This window comes from Mauremys reevesii, linkage group 20, assembly GCF_016161935.1.
Source record: "Mauremys reevesii isolate NIE-2019 linkage group 20, ASM1616193v1, whole genome shotgun sequence".
NCBI lineage: Eukaryota > Metazoa > Chordata > Testudines > Geoemydidae > Mauremys > Mauremys reevesii.
The window spans coordinates 1362989-1389573 of NC_052642.1; the positions used below are offsets into that span (position 1 = coordinate 1362989).

The window sequence follows — 26585 nt, forward strand, 5'->3', positions numbered from 1 at the left end:
GAGCGGCCCCTCCTCTGCAGCCGGGGCAGGGCCGCGCTACCAGCTCCGCCGGGGGCCTTACTGCGGAAGAGCGGCGGGAGCGGGTAGCGCGGCCCTGCCCCAGCTGCAGAGGAGGGGCCGCTTCTCGGAGTGCACCGGCGGGGACAAGCGGAGGAGAAGCGGCCCCTCCTCTGCAGCCCGGGCAGGGCTGCGCTACCGGCTCCCGCCTTTCCCGGTAAGCAACCCCCTCCCCTCCCCTCCCACCCCACCCCACCCTCCTCAGGCGGAGCGGGTAGCGCGCCCTTCCCCGGCTGCAGAGGAGGGGCCGCTTCTTGGTGTGCACCCGAGGAGCGGCCTGTTCTCTGCAGCCGGGGAAGAGCTCCCGCCGCTCTTCCGGTAAGCGGGCACATACACGCCCGTCATTTCGCCGCCCCCTAAATTTCGCCGCCCTAGGCACCTGCTTGTTTAGCTGGTGCCTAGAGCCGCCCCTGCATCCACCAAGCAGCAAGACCCACTGCAGTGAGGCTCAGAGCCCAGGTCAGCTGAGTCGGGCTCACGCTACAGGAACAAACACAGCAGTATAGACAGTGGATGCAGGCTCGAGACCTGGCAAGGGGAGAGCAGGGTTTGTAGGGGTGTGGGTGTGTGAGTGTGGGTGTGTACAGCACAGTGTGTGTGTTTGTGGGTGTGGGTGTGTAAAGAACAGTGTGGGTGTGTTTGTGGGTGTGGGTGTGTAAAGAACAGTGTGTTTGTGTGTGTGTGTGTACAGCACAGTGTGTGTGTTTGGGGGGTGTGTGTACAGCACAGTGTGTGTGTCTGGGGGCAGGTGGGGGTGTGTACAGCACAGTGTGTGTGTTTGGAGGGGTGTACAGCAGTGTGTGTGTTTGTGTGTGTACAGCACAGTGTGTGTGTTTGGGGTGTGTGGGTGTGTACAGCACACCGTGTGTGGGGGTGTGTTCAGCACAGTGTGTGTGTTTGGGGGCAGATGGGGGTGTGTACAGCACAGTGTGTTTGTGTGTGTGTGTACAGCACAGTGTGTGTGTTTGAGGGGGGTTGGGAGTGTGTACAGCACAGTGTGTTTGTTTGTGTGTGTGTGTGTGTAGCACTCTGTGTGTGTGTGTTTACAGCACAGTGTGTGTGTTTGTGGCTGTGTGGGTACAGCACAGTGTGTGTGTTTGTGTGTGTGTGTGTGTGTGTGTGTGTACAGCACAGTGTGTGGGTGTGTACAGCACAGTGTGTGTGTTTGTGTGTGTGTGTGTACAGCACAGTGTGTGTGTGTCTTTGGGCGCAGGTGGGAGTGTGTACAGCACAGTGTGTGTGTTTGTGTGTGTGTACAGCACAGTGTGTGTTTGTGGCTGGGTGTGTACAGCACAGTGTGTGTGTGTGTGTGTGTGTTTGGGGGCAGGTGGGGGTGTGTACAGCACAGTGTGTGTGATGGTGGCTGCGTGTGTACAGCACAGTGTGTGTGTGTGTGTGTGTTTGGGGGCAGATGGGGGTGTGTACAGCACAGTGTGTGTGATGGTGGCTGCGTGTGTACAGCACAGTGTGTGTGTGTGTGTGTGTGTGTTTGGGGGCAGCTGGGGGTGTGTACAGCACAGTGTGTGTGTTTGTGGCTGTGTGTGTACAGCACAGTGTGTGTGTTTGTGGCTGTGTGGGTACAGCACAGTGTGTGTGTTTGGGGGGGTGTACACTACACCCACACACAGGGCAGTACCTTACATAGCGAGCAGGCCCCTGTTTCCGCGGATACGCCTGGCGGAAGGGCCGGCCCAGTGAGGGTGGAAGATCCTGGGCCCTCAGAGCCAGACAAAGCCTGGGGGGAAGAGGCCAGTGAGGGGAGCATTGGCGGTTAGGATAATTTGTACCCAGTGACACCCAGAGACCCACCCGGAGCAGAGCCCCATTGCACCGAGCGCCTGGCTGGGTGTTCAGCTCTCCATTGCCCCAGCCCCGGTCAAGTGCCCCCTCCGGACACTCGCCAGGCTGCTGTGTTTACGTCCCAACGCTGGACCCAGGTGCTTTGGGCATTGTGATGGGCCTGGTGCCCCAGCGTCCCCTTGTGGCAGGGGCGGGCTGGGGGCCTAGCGCTGCACCACTCGCTTGTCCTTTGGTCTGCCCCTGGCGGCGTGTGCGGCCTAGCGGCGAGTCCAAGCACCCCCTGCGGGCGGGTTAGCGCGGCCGGAGTCCATACACGCCTCGGGCGGGTAGCGCCCTAGCGGCGGAGTCCATAAATACCCCGGGGCGGGTTAGCGCCCAGCGCCGAGTCACGCGCCCTCTTCGGGCGCGCGGCGCGCCAGCGCCGAGTCCATAAACACCAGCGGGTGGGGTAGCGGCCAGCGGCCGAGTCCTAGCGCCCTCTTCGGGCGGGGTAGCGCCCAGCGCCGAGTTCACGCGCCCTTCGGGGCGGGTAGCGCGCCCAGCGGCCGGAGTTCATACACGCCGGGCGGGGCGAGCGCGGCGCGGCCAGTCATAAATACCCCTATGGGGCGGGCGCGGCCTAGCGGCGGAGTCCAAGCGCCCTCTTCGGGCAGGTTAGCGCCCTAGCGCCGAGTCCATACACGCCTCGGGGCGGGGGAGCGCGCCTAGCGGCCGGAGTCCATAAATACCCCTGGGGTGGGGTAGCGCCTAGCGGCGGAGTTCATAAACACCCTTCGGGGTGGGGTAGCGCCGAACGGCCGAGTCCGCGCCCCTTCGGGGCGGGGAGCGGCCTAGCGGCCGGAGTCCATAAATACCCCCGATGGGGTGGGGTAGCGCCTAGCGGCCGAGTCCATAAACACCTTCGGGGGTGGGGTAGCGAGGTGGGGTAGGGGACTCGGGCCCTCCCTCTCCACCGAGCCCCGACCCAGGGCCCTGTTTGTGGCAAGTTCTCCCTGCCGCCCGCTCGGCGGGGATCCGTCCGCAACACGCCGAGCGGTACTGCAGCTTTAAGGCTGTCAGTCACTACAATGCCCCTGGGTCACTTCCTACCCTGTCTAGCCGGACGCTTGCGTTGTGGGAGCGGCTCCCCCGTAGGTCTGTCACTGCCGGCGTCCCTCCCCGGGGGCTCCGGGTCGGCCCCTGCTCGGCTGGCGCCCCGGTCTGAGCTCCTGGGCTCTCCCTCTGCAGGAGCTGACGGTCTGTGTCCTTCTCCCCCGGTGGCCAGCCCAGACTGAGCAGACCTGCAGGCTTTTGTACTGGTCTGCCAGTTGGAGCATGCCCAGCAGAACTTCCTGGGCGTGGCTTCCTCTGCTAGTAGAGAAGGGTTAACCCCTGCTGTACCAGTGCGGGGCTGTCCTGCCCCGTCACAGGCATGTTGAGTCTGAGCCCAGGCCAGACACTGCCTCTGGCTTTGGGTCTCGAGACACGTTCCCAGGGTGCCGATCCTCCATCTAGCGCCCTCTTCTGAGCCCTGAGACTCTTGCCAGCTCCCCCAGCAGCCTGGGCACACCCCTCCCAGAGCTCCATCCTGCAGGCACCCGGCGAACAGTTAACCCCTGCAGGGACACACCACGGTTGAAGCAGGCAGAGACCTTGCGTGCGGTTTCTAACACAATCACACTTCACTTTAGACAGCATAAGAGATGTGCAGATCCAGGCAAAATACAAAACACCAGCGCGTGGATCCCTGCCTCCCATTCCTCATCACTCAGAGCATTCTTCGGGATCTGAATCCGGGTCCTTTCGGGGTTCATGCTCCATCCTGGGACTCCACATCTCCAGGTCAGGCTTCTCTCCCGAACCTCACTGACCTCTCCAGGCAGCTTCCTCTCGCCTCCTCTCCAAGTCAAACAGTCCTCATGACTGCGGAGGGTCCGTTGGTACCGCGGCTCGGTGGACCTCCCGCAGGCATGGGACCAGCGGACCCTCCGCAGGCACGTCTGCAAGAGGTCCCCGGGCAGCGGGACCAGCGACTGGCAGCGCCCTGCGGCGTGCCGCCCTGCTTGGGGCGGAATTTCTAGAGCCACCCCTGCTTCCAGCATCAGACCTGGACCGGGAGTCCATTACGCTAGGTGCTGTACAAACACAGATGAAAGACATGGTCCTTGCCCCAGGTCAGCTTGCAGCCTGGTACCCAGCATTTGAAGTGCCAGCACCCTGTGGATGCCTGCTAGAGGAACGCTAATTCCCCATTGCTCCCTCAGGGACACCGCCTGGGAGGAAGGCGGCGTTCAGCGACCAGTATCACAGACACAGCCGCTGTGATGCCGGCTGCTGCCTGTACGTGGCGGCAGAGAGCAATCCGCAGACGATGGGTAGGCAGTTAACCTCCCAGGGCTTTGCCCCGCATGGTCCATGCTGTGCGGGAGGGTGGGGTTGGATTCAGTCTAGGTCCCGCCCTTGCTGGCCATTGGCAGCTCAGCCGTAGCCCAGCAGGCGTTGCACGGCAATGGCCGGCTATTGGCGGATGGGGTGTGCCGGCCGCTGGCGTGAAGGGAGGCGGTGCCTTTGTTCTGGTCTTTGCCATCTCATTGCAGGGAGGAGCGGGCTGCAGCCCAGATCCTCAGTTGTATTTAGGCTCCTAAAAGCCACTGAAACCCAAGGGGAACCTCATTGGATCTGGGCCACCATCCCACCTTCGCTCCGGCCGTTCCCGGCCCTCGAGCTGGGAGTCGCCGACACCGACCTCTTTGCTTTCCCAGCCCGTGGCAGCTGCTGCTGTGCAGCTCGTGTGGCTCCCAGGGGACCCACCGCTGCTCCTCGCTGGGGACAACCAGGGGCCTGTGGGAGTGTGAGGACTGCGGAGCTGCAGGGCGGGTAAGGCGCCTCTGGAATGCAAGGAAGTGCTGGGCCCTGGGTTTGTCTGGTGGGAGCTCAGGGCTGATGACTGTGGCCGTTTCCCTCGCTGGGCATTGGGAGGAGAAGGCGCTGTGCTGGGAGGGCCTGGCCCAAGGCCCATTGCAGTCGAGGAGAGTCCGTCACTGGCCTTGGGATCGGGGCCGGCGAGATTCCTGGCTGAACGCTGGATCCTAAGGGCTAAATCCTGAGCCGGCCCTGAGCCGCCTCCCCCGTGGGGGGCTCTGTAACCCCTGGGAGCGTGGGACTGGCCCCAGGCCCACCAACAGGGGGTGGTAAAGGGGGTATTGCCCAAGGGCCCGGGGGCCCCCTGGGATGGGGGCCGGTGAACCCCGGGTTTGGGGAGGCCGCCCTCGGCCCAGACCCCCCTTCTGCCTGAGGCCCCGCCTTAACCGCCGGAGCCCCCCACCCGGCGTGGCAGCCAGCCCCCCGTACACACCCCCAGGCCGCCCAAGTGCCGCCAGCCCCGGAACGCCGGGAGGGAGGGTGAGTGAGAGACGCGCCCTACCCCCCTCCCCGGAGCACAGGCTGGCCCCCATTAGCCCCCAGCCTGGGGGGAAGAGCCCCCAGCAGCGCAGCCCAGGAAGCAGGAAGGGGCCTGAGTGTGGGCAGGGCCACGCAAGGCTGTTTGGGGAGGTCCATCCTCCCCCTGCCATTGAGACCCACCGCCCATGGCCCTGGGCCCTTTGAAATGGCGTGGGGGGGCCGCAGGGCTCCCAGGCGCGCACTGGGCGGTGCCGGCTGCGGCGAAGGCAGCCGGGCGGCACGGGGACGCCCTGGCCGAGCCGGAAGAACACGCCCAGCAGTGCAGCCGGCAGCACCGCCCAAAACCTCAGCCGTCCCTTTCTAGGGGCCCATTGGCTGTTCTGTCGATTGCTGTCGGCCAGCCTGGAGGTGGCGTGTGCACAGACCTGGGCACACACGTGCCCGGCCGCCCGCCTGAGGGGTCCCATTAGAAATGTGGCCATGGGGAGTGGGCAGCACTGGGCCGGATCACCCCGCTCCCCGAGGGGAGACAGCCCAGCACCACACCCATGAGGAACAACTCCTGCCCTGCTCTGTTGGGGTGGGGTTAGCACCTCCATGGGACAGTCCCCGCAGGTCATGGGCGCCTGTGGGACACGGGGGGCACCTGCCTTGGGCTCTGCGCCCCCACTGCCACAGAAGCCTGTCTTCAGCGCCCCTTTACAGGGGTTTGTGGGAAGATAGCGCTGCACGGGGGAGGGGCAAACCCCATGCACAGAGGTGTCTGCCCCTGTGGAGAAGTGGGGGGTATGAGTGACCCCATGTTGGGCAGAAAGTGCCACCCAGGTCCCCAATCCACGGCTCTGCTCCCCTGGAGAGACTGACTGGCAGAGCAGCAGACTCTGAGAGCCCCATCGCTGCCTCTCCGCAGCATTGCAGCCACTGGCCAGCCATCGGGCGTTTGCCACGCTGCGGCTCAGCTCAGCTCCTCCAGCACAGGGCCACTAGCTGCCCACTGGCCTCTCCTGGCCTAGTGCTGGGCACTGCTGGCTTTCCTGGGCTCTGCAGGGGGCTGCACGGCGGTGACGGTCACCCATCTGCCTCTGATTCCAGCATCCCACCAGCTCTCCGCCCCGGGGAGACCAGCAACCAGCCAGGCTGCGTGTGGAACCAGGGGCAGCTCCGGTGCGTCTGCCAGAGGCAGGAGGCCAGGACCCACCACACTCACCCCGAGAGCCAGACTTTCCCGTCCCCGGAAGTGAAGACCCTTCGCTGCCCCGGTCCCTGGCTCTGCTACCTACAGGTCTGTGAGCCCGTCATTCTCTGGTGGTTTATTGCAATTGTTAGGCCTGAATAAAGATGTAGCACAAAAACCAGTTATGTCAATCTGACTGAAGTCAGCATGTTTCATAAAGCCCTGGGAAAAAGTGAGATACGAAAGGGAGGTGCATTCCTCAAGTTACCAGCTGCGTTAACTCCTGTCTTCCAGTGTCTGGTGCTTGGCAACTATGCTGATAAGAAAGTTGCTGGGGCATCACAACTTGCTTACATTATAAAGAAAGACAGATGTGCTTTGTTATTAGGGTTTGTTACTAACCAAAGGGGGGTGGGATATGGGTTGTGTGAAGTGAATAATTTATGACGTAATAAAACTGTCTATATAAGTTAATACTAGCTGTAAAGAGGGGGCTGGTTCTCTTCGGATACGAGCAGTTCTTTACTGACACGTGCACTTGTCAATAAAGAGCTTTTGTTTTGGACCTTGCTGGTGTTGTCTGTAACTCTGCGGTCAGACAACGAACTTCGCTGTTGGGGTTCGAGTCCCCGACATCTTTGGCGACTCCGGTCGGGACTTTGTCTGACTCTCCGGCGGGGGATCAGACTCTGAGGCAACGCAGCGCGCATCCTCTGATTTAGAGGAGCCTTGCCTGGTAATCTGATCTCTGCGTCGGCGATAAGGCGAGTTCTGTGAACCAGCTGAAGCTCGTAGAAATCCAGCAACATCCACCTACCCGTTGAGTAGGGTTAAGGTTGCCTGGGTTAGAGTCCCAGTGCAGATTGTCGGGGTTAGAGTCCTGACAACTTAGGTCTGGGTTAGAGTCCCAGTCCAGGTTTGCACAGGATCCAAGTAGTCTGGGTTAGAGTCCCAGCCTGGGTTTGAGTCCCAGTCCAGGTGTTCGAGTCCCCTGGAGAGGTAAGTAAGTGAGCGCTCGACGGGAGGTGGGGTTAGAGTCCCTTTACCTTGACGTGGGAAAGAGGGGTTAGAGTCCCCTTACAAAATGGAACAAGTTGGCAGTAAGTGTCTGGGGGACGCCCCATTGTCTCTAATACTTAAAGATTGAAAGAAGATTTCTGGAACCAGGTAGCTTTTGGAGCTGTATGTTTAAAGCTGTATGGAGAGCTCTTGTAAAAATCCCCCAGCATATGCCCCAGAGCCACACTGGGAGGAAGACTGTCCGTGGGGACATCTGTCTCTCTTGGGCTCACGCTATCTGAATTTATTGACTGTGCAGCAAGATATGATGCATTGTGGTAATAGGAAATAATGGCCTTGGTGTGTGTGTGTGTGTGTGGAAAATGGGGGAGGGACAGTCTAAATATTCCACCTCACCCCCTAAGGGTACCCCAGCATGTTACATGTACGTACATTATGGTCTTAAAACCTGCAGGTATTTAAAGAATTGGAATCTTTACACGCGTGAAAATCTATCTAAACAATGCCCATTAGAAGGTACCTTCAATCTAGATAAGATCATATATCTCAAAGGAGCTTTTAATCACCAAAGTAAAGCCTCTGACACAGTGTGAGCAATTTGTCTAGGAACGGGTTAATTTGAAATTCAGCTTGCCTTGGTGAAACTGGAGAAGCCACGGGCTGGAATCTGAACTGGACTCTCTAAAAGAGACACTGCAGGAGATTCCAGGGTGTAAAACAGCTTTCCCAAGAGCAGAAGCATGCTGGAAATTCTGGACAAGCTGTATACAGGATAATCTCCCGTCTGCCTATTCCCTTCTCTGAACGTTATACAGACGTGGCCAGTTTGGACATGTGTGAGTATTAAAGTGGCTTAAGGGTTAAAGTATTCATGTTCTTCCTGAGTAATGTGGGAGCGTTCCCAACACTCTTCATTGTTGTTTTATTATTTTTAATTAAGCTTTAAAATTTGATTATATGGTGTGTTCCCCCAACGTCCTGCAGTAGATAAATTGGTAACAAATTTGTCACAGTTTGGTGAGCAATTGAGAATAGGGGAGCCCTATAGAATTTACACCATCTATCTGTTTTACCTTTGTTTTGTGTTTCTTTTGTTTGGTACTTTTGGTGTTATATGTTGAGGATTGCATGATTAAAGGTGAGCCTACTCTCAGCTGCAGTAAGTCTGAGAACTGGAGAGGGTTTAGCATTTTCTCTCCACCCTGGTTGACCGGAAGGGTGGCAGGTGGATCTGCCCCCAGTCGTAGCAGGACTGGGCAATAGAGTAGTTGGAGAAAAGGGCCGAGATGTGTACTTGATAACTAGAATTGAGCAATTAAGAGCATGGATCATGAACCAGGCGGCAACTCAAACCTGCGCCAGGGCAAGTTGCAGGCCTTGAGACAGGATTTCCAGTTAGAAAAGGAAGCCCTGGCTAAGCAAGTACCAGTCCTTCAGGGACTTGTTAAAATTTAACCATTTGTGCTCAGCATATGTCGTAACAGCAGTGTGTTTGCTACAAGAGGAAATTGAATAGTTCAACGCCAGTGGGCCATGTGTTTTGCCCAGGTGGCAAGTCTCACAGGGGAGGACTCGAGTAGTTTTGTGAGTAGAAATGTTTTAGGGAAAGGACCAGAAGGGTGGGGGCTACTTAAAAAGCCCATCCTCCTAGCTAACTGGTAGTGCAATACGTTGGTACCCATGGAAAGAAACGGTTCAGAAAAAAAAAAAAAAAAAAGCTGAGAAGTGAAGCGAAAAAAAAAAAAAACAAGTTGACTGAAAAAAAAATAGATAACATGCTCAGTTTAAAGCTGAGACACTGACTTTGTTCAAGGACACTCCTCACAGCTAAGACTTGGCTAACCCTCAAAAGGAACAAGGGGGGGACTTAAATTTGCCCATGCAGCTATACAATTTGTAAACTCTGCAAAGACACTAATGCAATGTGTTAGGTTTCTTTTCTCACAGGTAAAGAAGAAACAACCCAAAGATCCTAGCAGCCCTCCCACCCCTTGGAACCAGGAGACTGGGTCTACATAAAGATCCATCAACGAAAGACTGCCTTGGCTCCATGCTGGAAAGGCCTGTATTGAGTCCTGCTGACTACCAACACCGCTGTGAAGTGCCAAAGACTGACTGTTTGGACCCAGGATTCTCTCTGCAAAAAGACCCCTCCACCTCAGAAGAATTCTCCTACTGATGATAAGCCTATTCTTTTTTTCTAGTTCTATTGTGCTTCTGAACAGCATGGCAAAAGGACAAGGTAACGTGCTGGTTGAACCTCTCCCTTGTCCACGGACAAATCTATTGTGCCTTTGAATTTTTCTAAAGGAAGCAAAACCATTACAGGGTGATGTACTCATCATCTCTTCTCTGTAGAATGCTAAACTACATCTGTTTTGGGAAAGAAGAAAAAAACACTCACTCCACTGACATTGCCAAAGTCCAGGAATTCCTGACCAAAAAGAACATTAAGAACTGACCCTGGTGAAGAAACAAACAATTACACACTGGCAGGAAGAAATTTGTGGGACTTATGTTTGGAACTGTGGTATTAATTGGATTTTGGGGTTTATTCTACAGGCTGCGCCCTGTGTTTTGGATAAATCCTTCAGCATGTATTGCCCTCCCTCATTGCATTTTGAATAGCATTGTCCTTATCCAGTTTTCAGATCGCTTTTACATACCCAGATTGCTCACAAGGGGCTGCCATTAGATTAGCACAACAGAGGGCCTGGGTTATTTCCTCTGGAAAGAAAGAGAATTGACCAAATCCCTGTGGTCTAGGGGCCAATGGTACACTGCCATTTGGAATATTCTTAAAGGCCAAGAAAATGATGAGAAATTGGGCCAACTAGAAAAGGCCACTAGACTTATTTTTGATGCTCAGCTATCTTAAGTACAGGCTGGAGTTGGTGAGTTACATGTCATTTCCACCCTTAGTTCTGTGACCCAGAAGTTACTGACAGAGATGGTACTAAATATCACTGAGGCTGGAAAGGCATTGCAGTGGGATCTAGTATGTTTAAATTGATCCTGAGCAATGGACTTGGCCCACTGCCCTTACAGACACACAGGAGTACCATCTGATCTGTGGTCATGAAGACATACTTGGACACTTTCTGGATGGAAGTGTGGACATTCACAGTGCTCCTTCCAAGCATTTGGACCGGTTAGGGTGGGTGTGGGCTCCCACATACCAGATCCTGCCGGGTCCATGGGGAGGAGGCGTGTGGGACTGAATTATTTACCGAGACATCTGGGACATTAGACCCCTTGGTATACCTACCTGATTTATAGTCAGTGCCCCAGACCAATGAACTGTTACCCCTGAAGGCGATTTGAAGCTTCGTCTGCAACTGAAGAAACCGTAACCCGGTTGTGCCCTGCCAAGCGATCATTTGTTGTCCCAAGAGTCCCGTTGGTCCTCTAGGGACAAAGGGGGGATTGTTAGGCCTGAATAAAGATGTAGCACAAAAACCAGTTATGTCAATCTGACTGAAGTCAGCATGTTTCATAAAGCCCTGGGAAAAAGTGAGATACGAAAGGGAGGTGCATTCCTCAAGTTACCAGCTGCGTTAACTCCTGTCTTCCAGTGTCTGGTGCTTGGCAACTATGCTGATAAGAAAGTTGCTGGGGCATCACAACTTGCTTACATTATAAAGAAAGACAGATGTGCTTTGTTATTAGGGTTTGTTACTAACCAAAGGGGGGTGGGATATGGGTTGTGTGAAGTGAATAATTTATGACGTAATAAAACTGTCTATATAAGTTAATACTAGCTGTAAAGAGGGGGCTGGTTCTCTTCGGATACGAGCAGTTCTTTACTGACACGTGCACTTGTCAATAAAGAGCTTTTGTTTTGGACCTTGCTGGTGTTGTCTGTAACTCTGCGGTCAGACAACGAACTTCGCTGTTGGGGTTCGAGTCCCCGACACAATGCAACCTCCCCCCCCACCAGCGCTCACCTCTCCCACCTCTGCCGTCCGGGCTCTCCCTGGCACCCACCGGCTCACCTGCTTTGGCAGAAGGTGGCTGTACAGCTGCCAAGGTGTGGATGTCCCTCGAGAGACAGGGCAGCTCCTGAGAGCGCGCCCTGCATTCCCTGCTGGCTGGAGCTCACTGTCTCAGGCGGGATCTCAGTTCTCTGCCCATGGCTCCAGCTCTCCTTCCGCTCTCTCTCCTCCCTGGGGCTCCCCAGCACTCCCAGCTTGGCCCCCGCTGCTGCTGTGGCGTCCTGCCGTTTATCCCCTGCGCTGTGTCCCTGGGGGAGGTGAAAGAGATGGGCCCCGACGCTGGACAATACACATCCCTATGGAACACTGTGAACTCGCTCCGGATGGTTAATGTTGCCACTGGTGTCTGAGAGGAAGAGCAAGTCACAATGTGGCACTTCCCCGCGGTTCAGAGGTTCCCTCGATGCCACGCCCTGCTGTGGCACCCCTTAGTGCAGGGACGAGAGCCCTGGGCACGACTGGCTCAGGCACCCAGCCAAGACTTTCCAAAGTGCCCAGCGATTTTGGGTCCCTCGATTTTTGGGCCCCAACTCGACACAGTTTAAAGAGGCCCGATTTTCAGAGGGTGAGAATAAGCACTGAAAATAAGGCCTCTTGCATGTGTCTGAAGATGGGCCCTCAAAATAGCTCGTCACTGTAGGAAATCTTGACCATCTCCTCAGCTGCGGGCACAGCCTGCCTCACCTAACCCCCAGCACTGTTCTTTGCTCACGGTCCCATCATCGCTGATGCCTCCACGCATTATTTCTGCCATTACCTTACTCGAAATCAAAGCTAGATTTTCCAGGAGGGACTTTAAGGATCTCTCATTACTGTATTTGAAGAGTGGCAGCTCATTTGCTTCTATCTTGGGCCTCGTCTACACAGGAAAATTAATCTGGATCCAGTAAAGGTGTGAATTAAAACTTGATTAGTTAAACTGGATTAATCCCCTATGTTCACACTGTCATTTGGAATAAAATTGGCCTTAATTGAAGTTTAGTTCAATTCACATCCTGATCCAGTAAATCTCCCCCTGCAGACAAGCTCTAGGACTTCACTTCCCCTCTGGCTTTTCAAAGCCACGTGCCATTGGGTTGATAAAGTCAGTAGCTTATCTCTAAACATGCCGGGATGCCCCGGCCAGACATGCTGATTCGTATGTAATCCAGCTTCCCCGCGGTTCCTCTCACTGGCCTTTTGCCAGCGGTTGGTTAACGCAACCCAGTCCCAGTGGCGGTTTTCAAGGGTTCGGGACGTCCCTTTCAAATCTTTGGGGCTGAAGAGCGGCCCGGCGGCGTTAGCTTCCCGTGGGTTGCTACTGGACTAACGGATGGGCTGTTGTGTGTTACAGAAATGTCCCCACGAGCTCTCACAGCGTGAGCGACGCCAGCAGGAGTGAGAACGGCGTCGCCCGCTCAGGTGATCCCCTCGGTGTGCCGCAGACCCCCCCGGGGAGCACCAGTGGAGCTGTCTGATTTATGGCTGCTAATTAGGGGCTGGATCGGGGTCCGCCCCCGGAGGGGAGGGAGAGGAGGAGGCTGCCAGGAACGATGGCTTAGGGCAGCAGATTGTTCGGCTAGAGGCACATGGACCAAGTAGACAGCCCCCAGCCAGCGTGGGGAAGGGACCGGGTCCTGGCTGTACCCGCTGGTCTGCAGAGGGGCAGGGTGGGCAGCTGGGTGGTGCAGGGAGCGTGCTGCGTGCCAGGCTGCTTGGGAGGGGTTTGCTTCCAGCGTCACAATCATCACAGCCCCGACGCAGCGCAGGGCCCAGATGGCAGGACCCAGCCTGTGGCAATGGAGAAATGAATCTCAGCCTAAGCCTAAGGTGCTTGGGCAACAGGTGCAAGGCACCAATACAGTGGCGCCAGCGCCCTCTAGTGACTGCACGTGTAAATACAGCACGTCTGCGGGCACTGCTGCCTCCCAGGTGCAATGACCTCTGACACCAATGGTACAAATTCTTTCCGGGCCTGCTGCCTTTGTGGTCCTTATGCAGACGTCACCAGAGGATCTATTCGTTACAAACCCAGTGTCAGAGCACGGGCAGCTCATGATTTTGGTGTTTTTGCTTAAAGCCCCAGCTCCCAGACTCCTGTGCTCCCAGGGGACTCCCGGCTTTCGTTTTTCTTTGAAGCGTGACCCCTCGAGGTTCAAACACCAGAAGGTCGGCTCTCTAGCCTGGGACACAGGAGTCTGGCTTCAGGCCCCGCATTGCCGGAGGCTCCCTGTGTGACCTAACTTCCACTGAGTCTGACACCTTTGAGCTTCTGGGCCTTAGTCTCTCTCAGCCTCATCTCCCCAGCTGTCCGGTGGGGATAAGAGCCCTGCCTCACGAGGTGCTGACTGGGGGATGCCCAAACACTACGGGGATGGGAGACTGGGGTAACTTTAAGGAAAAAAGCTCAGGGTTGTGAAGTCAGGCTGACTAGTGCTCCTGGAATGCCTGGGCTGAGCAATGCTGTGGTCACAGCCCCTTCTACTGCTAAGGTTAAAAAAACCCTTTCTGGGCACCTCTGCAAACTGTTACCCCTACAGCTAATCTCTGTCCCGCTGCCTGCCGGGACCCAGGAGCGTGCGTACCAACCCCAGGGCACAAACACCACACTGGCTGTGAGTTCTACACTTAGATTTCACCAACCAATCATCCAGTGCAAACTCCTCAGGTACTAAAAGAGCCTAACCACGGAGGCACAGCCAGTCCCCGTGGGTACTCCGATCTGTCTCGCCACCCAGGGGAGCTACAACTCTGGTGGATGGTCCCTTACACCAAGGGTCATGGCAAGATTCAGATTATTCCCACTCCCAAAGGACCAGTCACTTACCCCAGGTCAATGGCACCTTAAATCTCACACCAAAGACAATGTTTGTAGACAATCCTACAATAAACTCGATAGGGATTTATTAACAGGAAAAAGAAACTAGAGCGGTATTGACACGGTTAAAGCAGGTAAACATACACACACAAATGAGTTACGATCTTAAGTTTCAGAAGGTAACAGAAGTCTATAATAAACAAGCTCTATGTGTCTTTTAAGACTAAACAACTGGGGATCTCTTGCTTATGCCTAACAAACCTTGGCCCCTCCCCCTCCCAGACTCCAAGCAGCACAAAGATAATCAGTGCCTCCTTGTTAGGGGTTTTATCCCCCTCCTCTCACGTGCGCTGAGCTGCAAACTCAAGGGATGTGAGGAATCCAATTGCATGACGCATCTTCATTGGGGGGGGAGCAGAGCAACAAAGTCTTTTGTCCTTTTTAACGTTCCACAATCGTCCATCTGGTGTCGATGGGCCTGTCCTGCTAAGCAGGACGTTGCAGATCCGTACGTCACACTAGTTAATCTCTCTCTCCAGTCGGGTGATTTATACAATTACAGAGGCTTACAATATAACTGCCCAAATACTACTTTGCCAGATAGGATACAGAGATTTACATTAGATTAAAGCTGCAGCAACTCACATGCATTTAATGCAGTCTAAACGCTAAACACATTCTTATAATTCGAATACCTATTTTAACAACACTAATACACAAGGGAGTAAGACTGTTTCCAGCTCTGTATTTGGCAGTGTTCAGCGGAGACAGGGACCTTGGCATGAGCGGGCACCTGCTCTGCCAGCGTCACAGTCTCACGCGGCACCTGCCGAGAGCAGCAGGCTCTCCAGAGAAGCCAGAGGTGGGATGAGAAAAAGTGTGCAGGGCCGTAGCAGACATGGCCTGCCCCCCTCAGCCTTGTCTGCAAATGGAATCCCCTGGGGAAGCAGATAACGCTGGGTGAGAACGCTCCCTGGGGGGTTCGCTGCAATCTCTCTCTCTTTTCTTTCACAGCACCAGTGCTGGGAAGAGCTGTGGACCCCCGGGGTTTCCCTGCCGCTGCTCCTCTCCGTAACATCCCAGCCCTGCCGGAGCAAGGGGCTGCCCCCCAGAACACACAGAATGGATACAAATTGCTATTTTGCCGGAAGACCAGCTCCCCAGGGATTTCATGGCTGTTGGGCATTGTAGGTCTGTGCAGACCATAGCAGCAGAGAAACCCCCACGGAAAATTAGATCCGAGTACAGTTTTGTTCTGAGACGTGTCTGTCAATGCTGCACAGCTCAGTGTCCTGCGTGGATCCGCGGCACGGCTGCGAGGCGTCTAAAACCCTGTTGTACTGCCTGTTACAGAGCCAAGGTGCCCATAGGAGGGGAGCTGGGGTCTTGTGTATCCTTCACCAAATTCGCACTTGAGTGATGACAGTGGGGTGTCCAAGGGGGGTTACTAGGCCATCACCTGATGACAGTGGGGTACCTACAGGTGATGTTAGATTGCAGGCCTGCAGCAATGGGTATGTTACCTCCAGGAACGGTAAAGAGGAAACCTCCCATTAAGAAACCCAGGACATTCAGAGCAAAGATTAATCTGTAGAGCTGCTCAGGAAATGGCAACAACGTAGACAAACTTTTTTTTTTTTGCTTTCTTTGATGTTTTCAGGGGCTTTTGTTGAAAAACAGGAACTCCCAAACCCCCAAAATGTTGAGCTCTCAGTTGCTGGAAACCCAAAATTTTGTTTTTTGGCAAACCCCCCCCCCACCCCAAAAAAAATCTTGCACTGGAAAATGTTGGAGCAGCGTTGGTAAACTGAAAGGGAGGAAGTTGATAGTTTCTGTAACCAAACTCTGTTCCTGTCGCAGGTCAGGGCTGAGCTGCACCTCTCTCAGGGCTTGTCCACAGGGCGAGTTAGTGCACAGCAAGCCAGGGGGTGAAGCTGTCGCATGCGAACTTGCTGCGCACGAACGTACCAGGGAGACAAAACGTCCGTCTCTCCGGGGCTCCCTTCCCAGCGATGAGCCGGCGCCGGCACTTCTGTGCGAGGGAATCTCGCCTTCCACCCCACTGTGACCCTGGCTCCCCAGCCCACAGCACCATTGTTCCCCTCAGCAGCTCCAGCAGGTTTGGCCCCGTCTATAGACTCCCCCGGGAAGCTGCCAGCAGCTGATAAACACAGCGACACCCAACAGCTGCGTCACAGCCAAGGATTAGTTCTGCACAGGAACATGGCAAACGGGAAGCGAAGGGCACAGGCGGCAGGTCATATGGGCTCGAGGTGCCCGAGCACCAGGAATATTCAGGGCTGGGGGCCCTGCTCCAGCAATATTTGGAGCTGGGTCTCTCCCCCGGCCCTGCCTGGATCGGGCCCCGGCCCCCGCGGGTCTCCCCCCGCCCCGCCAATTCCTTGCCTGAAAGAAAGCAGCACGTGCCTCTCCCGGGCCTGCTTGTGCTGCCGGTGTAGCACATTCCTATGCCGAGCGGCTCCCGGCAGAACTGTCTGCTGTCTGCTGCCCCAGGGTCCTAGCCCCTCCCATCCCCTAATGGCGAGGCAGGCTGCCCTTACCCTGCCCTTCTGCCCTAGCCCTGAGCCTCTCCAACGCCCCAAACCCCTCAGTCCCAGCCAGAGCCCTCATCCCCCCGCACCCTAATCCTCTGCTCCAGCCGGGAGCCCCCTCCTGCATCATGAACCCCTCATCCTCAGCCCCAACCCTCATCCCCCTGCACGCTAATCCTCTGCTCCAGCCCTGAGCCCCCCCCCCGCATCATGAACCCATCATCCCCCTGCACTCCAATCCTCTGCTCCAGCCCTCAGCCCCTCCTGCATCATGAACCCCTCATCCTCAGCCCCAACCCTCATCCCCCTGCACCCTAATCCTCTGCTCCAGCCCTGAGCCCCCCCTGCATCATGAACCCCTCATCCTCAGCCCCAACCCACAACCCCGCACCTAATCCTCTGCCCCTGAGCCACCTCCTGCATCATGAATCCGTCATCCTCAGCCCCACAGCCCTCACCCCTGCACTCCCTCCTATCCTGCCCCCGCCCAGAGCATGCACCCCTCCTTCCAACACACCTTCCCACCCCAAACTCCCTTCCAGAGTCTGCACCCCTCACCCACTCCTACACCCCCACCCCCAGCCAAGAGCCTGCACCCAAACTCCGTCCCAAAGCCTGCACGCCTCACCCCCTCCTGCACACCCACCCCCTGCCCCAGCCTGGAGCCAAACTCCATCCCAAAGCCTGCACGCCTCACCCCCTCCTGCACCCCAGACCTTCCCCGCAAACTCCCTCCCACAGCCTTAGGCAGGTGGGGGTGGGGTTTGGGGGGGGTCAGAGTTGGGGGGCGGGTTCTGGGCACCACCAAAATTTCTATGAACTTGCCACCCATGGCAAAGGGGTTCAAGTAGAAAAGGTCTCCCCCTCCCCTCCCCCATTCCCAGCACACACACTGTCTGATCTACGTTTAGAATTTCTCTCCAGAATTAGCTAGGCCCGACTGCGCCCTGGTCCCCCTGCTCTTCTGGGGCAGCTGACAGGCTCTTTCTCTGCAGACCCTGCTTCTCTGGGAGCTGCAGGGAGCGTCTCTGAAACCAGCCAGGCCCTTTGGGCTGCATCCACCCACTGCCCCAGTTCTTGCCACAAGCCACCAGCACGTGGTGTCCAGTTTGGATGGAGCCCACACGTCCCAGGCCTTGGCCCCTGTCCTGTGTGTTACGCACTGGGGCTGGGGCTGTCTAGAGCCCTGACGCCAGTTCCTGCAGAACAAAGCCACCGAGGACTGAGTTAACCCTTTGCAGCCTGGGGCAGGCGGCACGATTGCAATCAGAGAGACAATTCCTGAAAAAAATCCCCATGTCTCCTCTGTTCTTCACAGTCCCACAGACCCTTCTGTGCCTGCAGCGTGTCACAAAGGGGCACCAGACACCGTGTCTCTGACAGCTGGCATGGTGCGTTGATACCACGCTAAGGTTAGCTTTTCCCCGTGCTCTGATTTCAGCACATGGCATGTGTGGTTTGCATACAGGAAGACACGAGCTCTGTCTGCTGGAGTCCCCAGCACAGCTGGCCCCAGGCCTGGCTGGCGTCTAGGCACCAGTGCAGTATAAATGCGACGTGATAATAACAGCCTGGCATATGGAATTATGGGGCCTGATCCTGGAAGGGTCCCGAGTGCCGTTAAGTGACCTCAGCACGTCCCAGGATCGGGCCCCTAGTGAAGACTGGAGAATAGTTGCCTTCAGCGTGACTGCTTTGCTTCAGAGCGCCAGGGAGAGTTCAGAGGGGGCTCAGCGTTTGCCTTCTGCCTTCCATGGTCCTCCTGCTTGAATGAGATTCTTGTGGCACAAGATGTAAAGCTCCTTTTCCGCTGCTGCCGTCTGCCCTTAACAAAGGACCCAGCGATGCTGTAGGAACGGGGATGTGGTCAGCTACTGCTGGGTCTGCCCCGCAGTCTGGATGCAAACCGTACCAACGACCTCCCCTGTGAACAGAGAGAGCTGTGAGCCAGGTTCCCTTGAGAAATGCAACGTCACACACAGCCGCTGATGGCGGCCGGCAGCCATGCGGCCAGGGCAGTTACTGTGAGCGAAGGCGCTTGTCCCGAAAATGCCTCCTCTTTGGAGTGGAACCGGTTCTCTTCAACGCAGGAGGCTGACAGAGCTGCCCGGGCCCAGGCACGGTGCTGTGGGGCTGCTGCTATGGGCACTTGCCTCCCCCAGCTTTGACACACACCTCGATCCGGACCTGCAACATCCTGCGCTAGTGCAATCTGTGGCCTCCCCATGCAGCCCAGTCAATACACCAGGATCTTGGCCTGCCGTGCTCCCAGCTACCCCAGCACAGCTCCCAGCCGCTCTGCCAATGCACTGCTGCCCTAGGCTGGAGTATCCCCTGCCAGTCCTGTTCTGCTCCCTGCCCCAGCTCTGCCAAAGCACCTGCCTGCAGGGCCCAGTCCCTGCTCGCCCAGCGCTGTGGATGGGCAGAAACAGATATTGCCATTAGCCAACAGCGCCACCTAGCGCCAGCTGCCCCTTAGTAACTGTCCGGCCAAACCTCCTTCATTCGGGAAGCGACGATTGTTTGGTTATTTGCTCATTTGCAAACAACCCAGGGCTGCCCAGAGGACTCAGGGGGCCTGCGGCAAAGCAATTTCAGGGGCCCCTTCCATAAAAAAAGTTGCAATACTATAGAATACTGTATTCCATGGGGGCCCCTGTGGTCCGGGCAAATTGCCCCACTTGCCCGCCCCCCCCACCACGGCAGCCCTGAAACAACCCCTGCTCCCTCCCCCAGTGGGGTGACCAGATGTCCCGATTTTATAGGGACAGTCCTGATTGTGGGGTCTTTTTCTTATGTAGGCTCCTATTACCCCCCACCCCCATCCTGGTTTTTCACATTTGCTGTCTGGTCACCCTATCCCCCAGCAAGTTGCACACATGATAAAGATAGGTGAGAACCAGGGCCGGCTCCAGGGATTTTGCCGCCCCAAGCAGCCCCCCCCACACACACCAAAAGCCACAATTGCGATCTGCGGCATTTCAGCGGGAGGTCCTTCGCTCCGATCAGGAGTGAGGGACCCTCCGCTGAATTACCACCGAATAGCTGGACCTGCCGCCCCGCTCCAGAGTGGCTGCCCCAAGCACCTGCTTGCTAAGCTGGTGCCTGTAGCCGGCCCTGGTGAGAACACCATATCCCGCAATGCACGCTGCTCCTTTAGCTTGATATAGGAATGCTCCACAGCATTTTTAGTATGATCTTAGCCCTGCGAGTCCTCACTACAGCCTCTGCTACTAAAACTCTGTTCCCAAGCGGGAGGGTTGGTGGAGATGAAAAACTGGGTCTGAGAATCATCAGGCTTGTGGAATAAGGGCAAGCGATGGTTTTGGTCACCTGCTACATCGGTCACATGGATATTTACCTCCTGGCCGGATGGGGGCAAGCGGCACCCTGAGTAGGTCACTTCGGAAGCATTGGGTTGACGTTGTTTCTGGAACACAGTGGTCTTTATGGCAGTAGTAGTGGCTCCCGGCTGGGAGGAAGAGAAAGGGAATGAATACTAACACCTCGCTGTGATATGGCACGTTTCAGCCCCAGATCGCTAAGCGCTTTATCGTGGAGATCAGAATCCCCTTTGTACAAACAGGGAAACTAAGGCACACAGCAGTGAAGTGACTTGCCCAAAGTCACACAGCTGGCTAGTGCCAGGACTAGAACCCAGGTCTCCTGCAGCTTAGCCCAGGGCTGTATCCACTAGGTCACACTGCCTCCAACAGGGCATAGTGCCCTCGATAACAATGGATAGCTGCATGGAACTGAACATATCAAAAGAACATATCAGGACCGGCTCTCGGTTTTTTGCCGCCCCAAGCAAAAAAATTTTTGGCTGCCCCCCGTCCCAGCCCTGGGCTCCCCCACGCATCCCCGTGCTGCCACAGCCCTGGGCTCTCCCACCCACACCCCCTGCCGCCGCAGCGCTGGTCTTCCCCCTTTCCCCCCTACCTGTGTCCTCCCCCCACCCCGCTGCCACACCAGCCCTGGGCTCCCCGTTTCCCCCCCACCAGTGCCCCACACACACACCTCCTGCCACCCCAGCCCTGGGCTCTTCCCTCCCCCCCCGCACCCTCCTTCCGCTGCAGCCCTGGGTCACTGGTAACTCGCTCCCAGGGCGGGTCATTCAGCAGGAATTTTGGATCTGCACAAAACACTGACAGGATTGGTTCCCAGATGGTTACAGAGCTGCAGTAAAGGGGAACAATTTTCAGCTGGTGTGATTGGAGGATATCTGGATGCATATTATAAGACTCTCCTCCATAAAAGAGGAAAAGTTGAGCTGCCTTTATTATTCTTTTGTTCCACTCTTTCTTTCTATGGGGAATTTGCCAATGCAATATCACTGTCTTCCTTTTAAACAAACAAACAAACAAACAAAAGTCAATGGCTGTTGAAAATAGCAATTCCAGTCCTGATAACCACTGGGAAGCATTTCTTGCTCAATTTTATCCTACTTTTTCTACAGCAAGTTACAGTGGATCAGTATATTTGATTTGGGAGAAATGAAGTAAGAGCTGCCCAAACTGAGCGGGAGCACTCCTGAATTTTGAGGTGTTCAAATCTGGAGGGCAGGTGCTGGGGTGGGGGCGGGGCTGTGGGCGCCGTGGGGGAGCATGGCAGGATGTATGCAGCAGCGTGTCTGGAGCTGCATGGAGCCAGACACGCTGGTCTGAGTGGCACGGTAAGGGGACTGGGGGCTTGGAGAGGGGGTAAGAGGTTCTGGGGGGGCAGTCAAGGGACAGGGAGCAGGGGGGGGTTGGATGGGGCAGAGGTTCGGGGGCGCAGTCAGCGGCAGGGAGGGGGAGTTAGATGGGTAAGAGGTGCGGGGGAGCAGTCAGGGGACAGGCAGCAGTTGGACAGGCATGGGAGTCCCAGGGGTGTGTCAGGGGACAGGTAGGGGGTGGGGTACTGGGGGGCAGTTAGGGGCAGAGGTCCTGGGAGGGGGCGATCAGGGAGCGGGGGGGGGAGTTGGATGGGTTGGGGTTTCTGTGGGGGGCAGTCCGAGGGAGTGGATGGTGCAGGGTGGGGCGTCCCTCCCCCTGGAGTGTCCTGTTCTGTGAATGTTCAAATCTGGTCTCCCTGCCATCCACAGCACTCGCAGCACGCTGCCGCATGAGGTCCCCCTCCTTCCTTTCCAGTTGGTAGTGGCCAAGGGAATGCTGGGAATTGTAGTTCTTTCCCTGCTCCAGGGCTGGCTCTATAGGCAGGGAACTAACCAAAGAACTACAGCACCCAGGGCCCCCTGTTGGTTCTCAGCTCCCATGCCGCCCCTGCAAATGGGCTGCCCCAAGCAGGTGCTTGCTTTGCTGGTGCCTAGAGCTACCCCTGGTTTTTACCAGAAATATGGAACCTTCCTCACCCCTGCACTACCTACACACACACACACACTTTTCTCCCCCTCCTTCCCTCTTTTTTTTCTTCTTTTTTTAAAATGTTTTTAAAAATCTAAACCAAGGACAAACTTTTTTTAAAAAAGCCAGAGCCACAGAGATCAGGCCATGGGGTAAGAAAGCTGTCCCGAGTTTTAGGGGGCATGTTGCTAACTCTTTTAGTGAAACGGTTTGTAGACAGCCTGGCTGTGTAAGTTGTTATGCTTTAGCATGGGCAAGCGTTTATTATTTGAAAACACTTTTCCATTTTATGAGGTATTCTCTCCCCCCATCTTACGACCTATTAACAAAAACAAGCTAAAAGATACATTGTAGCAAGGACTGCAAAGGAATAGTTACAGTATTGATGATTATTACCTTGTCTAAGCGCCTAGAGAATGTATTTTCTTTTGTTTTTATAAAACACTTTTATGCAAACTGTAACCCTGAAATCAGAGGGACTATGATTAAGTCCCAATGCAGAGGGCCTTGGGGTGGAAGATGAAAAGGTACAGCCAAGCGGAAGATGGTACAATTTAAGAGGGTTCTGGGGCTGCTTTGCAATGGTGCATAGGAGCCTATAACCCTCATGCACAAACACCAGGGCTGTGAGGTGGTTGGGCCTTTGTTAGAGGAACAGGCCTTTCATACACCTTTTGTTGTTGTTGTTGACAAACTGTAAGATAACTGCGCGTATACTACGGGGGCAACCTACCGCCCTTTTCACAAACCCCACATCCCTGGAACTCCATAAAAACACGCTTTACACAGTTATTTTCAACTGACATTTTATTTTACACCACGGCCTATTTTATTCCCAAAACACCCTCTAACTGGTGTTTGTGCATGAGGGTTATAGGCTCCCTATGCACCATTGCAAAGCAGCCCCAGAACCCTCTTAAATCATACCATCTTCCCTTTCGGCTGTACCTTTTCATTTTCCACCCCAAGGCCCTCTGCATTGGGACTTAATCATAGCCCTCTGATTTCAAAATCAGGCCTCTCATCCACTGTTTCATATTATTTAATGCTGTACATCACCTAGGGTTACAGTGTGCATAAAAGTGTTTTATAAAAACAAAACAAAATACATTCTATAGGCGCTTAGACAAGGTAATAATGAACAATACTGTAACTATTCCTTTGCAGTCCTTGCTACAATGTATCTTTTAGCTTGTTTTTGTTAATAGATCGTAAGATGGGGGGAGAGAATACCTCATAAAATGGAAAAGTGTTTTCAAATAATAAATGCTTGCCCATGCTAAAGCATAACAACGTACACAGCCAGGCTGCCTACAAACCATTTCACTAAAAGAGTTAGCAACATGCCCCCTAAAACTCGGGACAGCTTTCTTACCCCATGGCCTGATCTCTGTGGCTCTGGCTTTTTAAAAAAAAATGTTTGTCCTTGGTTTAGATTTAAAAAAAACATTTTTAAAAAGAAGAATAAAAGAGGGAAGGAAGGGGAGAAAAGTGTGTGTGTGTGTGTAGGTTGAGCGGGGTGAGGAAGGCTCCATATTTCTGGTACAAAACCAGGGGTGGCTCTAGGCACCAGCAAAGCAAACACCTGCTTGGGGCAGCCCATTTGCAGGGGCGGCATGGGAGCTGAGAACCAACAGGGGGCCCTGGGTGCTGTAGTTCCCTGGTTAGCTCCCTGCCTATAGAGCCAGCCCTGGAGCAGGGAAAGAACTACATTTCCCAGCATTCCCTTGGCCACTACCAACTGGAAAGGAAGGAGGGGACCTCATGCGGCAGCGTGCTATGAGTGCTGTGGATGGGAGGGAGACCAGATTTGAACATTCACAAAACAGGACACTCCAGGGGGAGGGACGCCCCACCCTGCCACCATCCACTCCCTCCGACTGCCCCCCCACAGAAACCCCAACCCATCCAACTCCCTGCCCCTGATCACACCCAGGACTCCCATGCCTATCCAACCGCCTCCTGTCCCCTGACTGCTCCCCACATCCCTGACCCATCTAACTCCCCTCCCTGTCGCTGACTGCCCCTGAACCTCTGCCCCATCCAACCTTCCCTGTCCCTTGACTGCCCTCCTGAACCTCCTACCCCTCTCCAACCCCAGCCCCCTTACTGTGCCACTCAGACCAGCGTGTCTGGCTCCGCGCAGCTCCAGACACGCTGCTGCACACATCCTGCCGTGCTCCCCCGCGGAGCCCACAGCCCCACCCCCACCCCAGCACCTGCCCTCCAGATTTGAACACCTCAAAATTCAGGAGTGCTCCAGCTCAGTTTGGGCAGCTCTTACTTCATTTCTCCCAAATCAAATATACTGATCCACTGTAACTTGCTGTAGAAAAAGTAGGATAAAATTGAGCAAGAAATGCTTCCCAGTGGTTATCAGGACTGGAATTGCTATTTTCAACAGCCATTGACTTTTGTTTGTTTGTTTGTTTGTTTGTTTAAAAGGAAGACAGTGATATTGCATTGGCAAATTCCCCATAGAAAGAAAGAGTGGAACAAAAGAATAATAAAGGCAGCTCAACTTTTCCTCATTTATGGAGGACAGTCTTATAATATGCATCCAGATATCCTCCAATCACACCAGCTGAAAATTGTTCCACTTTACTGCAGCTCTGTAACCATATGGGAACCAATCCTGTCAGTGTTTTGTGCACATCCAAAATTCCTGCTGAATGACCCGCCCTGGGAGCGAGTTACCAGTGACCCAGGGCTGCAGCGGAAGGAGTGGCAGGAGGTGTGTGTGGGGGCACTGGTGGGGAAAGGTGGAGCCCAGGTCTGGTGCGGCAGCGGGTGGGGAGGACACAGGTAGGGGGGAAAGGGGGAAGACCAGCGCTGGGGAAGCAGGGGGTGTGGGTGGGAGAGCCCAGGGCTGTGGCAGCATGGGGGTGCGTGGGGAAGCCCATGGCTGGGATGGGGGGCAGCTAAAAATTTTTTTGCTTGGGGCGGCAAAAAACCGAGAGCCGGTCCTGTAAAAAACAGTTAACTTTTTTTACAGAAGCTATTCTTTCTTGTGTTTTTTTGTATAAATCCGAACTTTAAAAAGCAATATTGGGGTTTTTTAAATTAAAATACATATGTAAACACCCGTCAATTGACAGTTTTCATATTCTTACCCAGTTGTTGTTTTGGTACTTTAAAAACACTATTTTTAAAAGAACAGGCTAGTATCTAAAGCCTTTTTAGTTCACTAAACTTCGACAAAATATCCCTGAGAGGGGCCTTGTTTTGTTACAGCTCAGGCAATACTGCTTTTTCAAAATAAACTTTAAAAAAACCAAAATGCTTCAAATATATGGGGAGGGGAAAAAAACTTCTCTCTAATCCACTGGATTACAAAATCAGGGGGATATAAACTAGCTCTTACTAAGGTTCTGTGGCTTTCACTCTGGCGTGTTTTCATGTGCTCTCTTTTTAATTAAAACATTCATGTAAAATGTTAAATAAAGAGCTCTGTATTCATATAGCCTTGTCTTTTAAAGTGTTTATTCCTCTACAAAACTTGATAACTTTCACTTGTATGTGTTAAAAGCAGGCAAAGAAGCAGCCTTCTTATCTCTGACCTACTGCTTTACAGAGGCTCTTGTTGCTGACAGCTGCTTTGCTGCAAAAGCCTGCTGTCCTTAAAAAAATGACCAGTGCGAACCTAAACCTAGGGAAAAACATTTATAAACAGGCTTTCTGTGTTTTTAAGCCTGGGTTGTTTCTGCGGACTTGCATGTTATCGAAACATCTATGCCTAAGGGGCTAAATGAAGGTTATGGGTCTTCAAATAGGCTGGTCTTTTCAAGTGTTTATTCCTTTACAAGCCTTTCCTCCCTCTTTTGTTAAAAAAAAGGGTAAAGAGGCAATCTTTTTATCTCTGATCTACTGGATTACAAAATAAGGCGAATATAAACTGTCACTAAAAACCTGGGGTTTTAAACCTAGGGTGCTTCTGCATATTTATTTATTACAACACCTACAAAAGGGATGTGTCTTAGGTTTGTCTTTTCAAAGTAACTTTAACTCGTGTTTATTAAAAAGGTTGGGAAAGAAGCAGCCTTCTTAGCTCTGATCCACTGACTCACAGAGGCTACTTTGCTAAGAGGAGCTTTGCTTCTTTGTCTTTCTAATCCACTGGTTTACAAAATAAGGGGTCTATAAACTGTCTGTTACTAAAAACCTGGGGTTTTAAACCTAAGGTGTTTCTGCCTGTTCTTTTCAAAATGGGGGTAAAAAATAAAAAAGTGTCTTCCTTGTCTTTTGTCTTGCAAGTGCCTTTCCTTTGAAAGCCTCTCTCTCTCTCTTAAAAGTAAAAGGGAAATCTTCTTTCTTCTTTCTTCTTCTATTTACAAAAAAAGGGTTTATTTACTGTCTGACTAAAAAATCCTGGGGTTTTAAGCTAGGTTGCTTCTTACTGTTCTTTTTTTAGTACAACACCTACAAAAGGGGTGTGTCTTAGGTTTGTCTTTTCAAGTCATTCTC

General features: G+C 54.2%; 2 long non-coding RNA genes across 3 annotated transcripts; both read left to right on the forward strand.

Annotated features, from left to right (window-relative positions):
• Nucleotides 1-134: 134 nt before the first annotated feature.
• On the forward strand, nucleotides 135-4653 carry LOC120387481. 2 transcript variants are annotated; one of them, XR_005590189.1, is made up of 3 exons: nucleotides 135-214; nucleotides 3528-3678; nucleotides 4599-4653. It is a non-coding gene; the product is annotated as an uncharacterized LOC120387481 (long non-coding RNA). The 2 variants fall into 2 exon arrangements; XR_005590188.1 differs by lacking the exon at nucleotides 4599-4653 and adding an exon at nucleotides 4101-4127.
• A 1577-nt stretch (nucleotides 4654-6230) lies between these two features.
• Nucleotides 6231-15444, forward strand: LOC120387479. Its single transcript, XR_005590184.1, has 3 exons — nucleotides 6231-6520; nucleotides 12761-12828; nucleotides 15239-15444. It is a non-coding gene; the product is annotated as an uncharacterized LOC120387479 (long non-coding RNA).
• Nucleotides 15445-26585: the final 11141 nt, after the last annotated feature.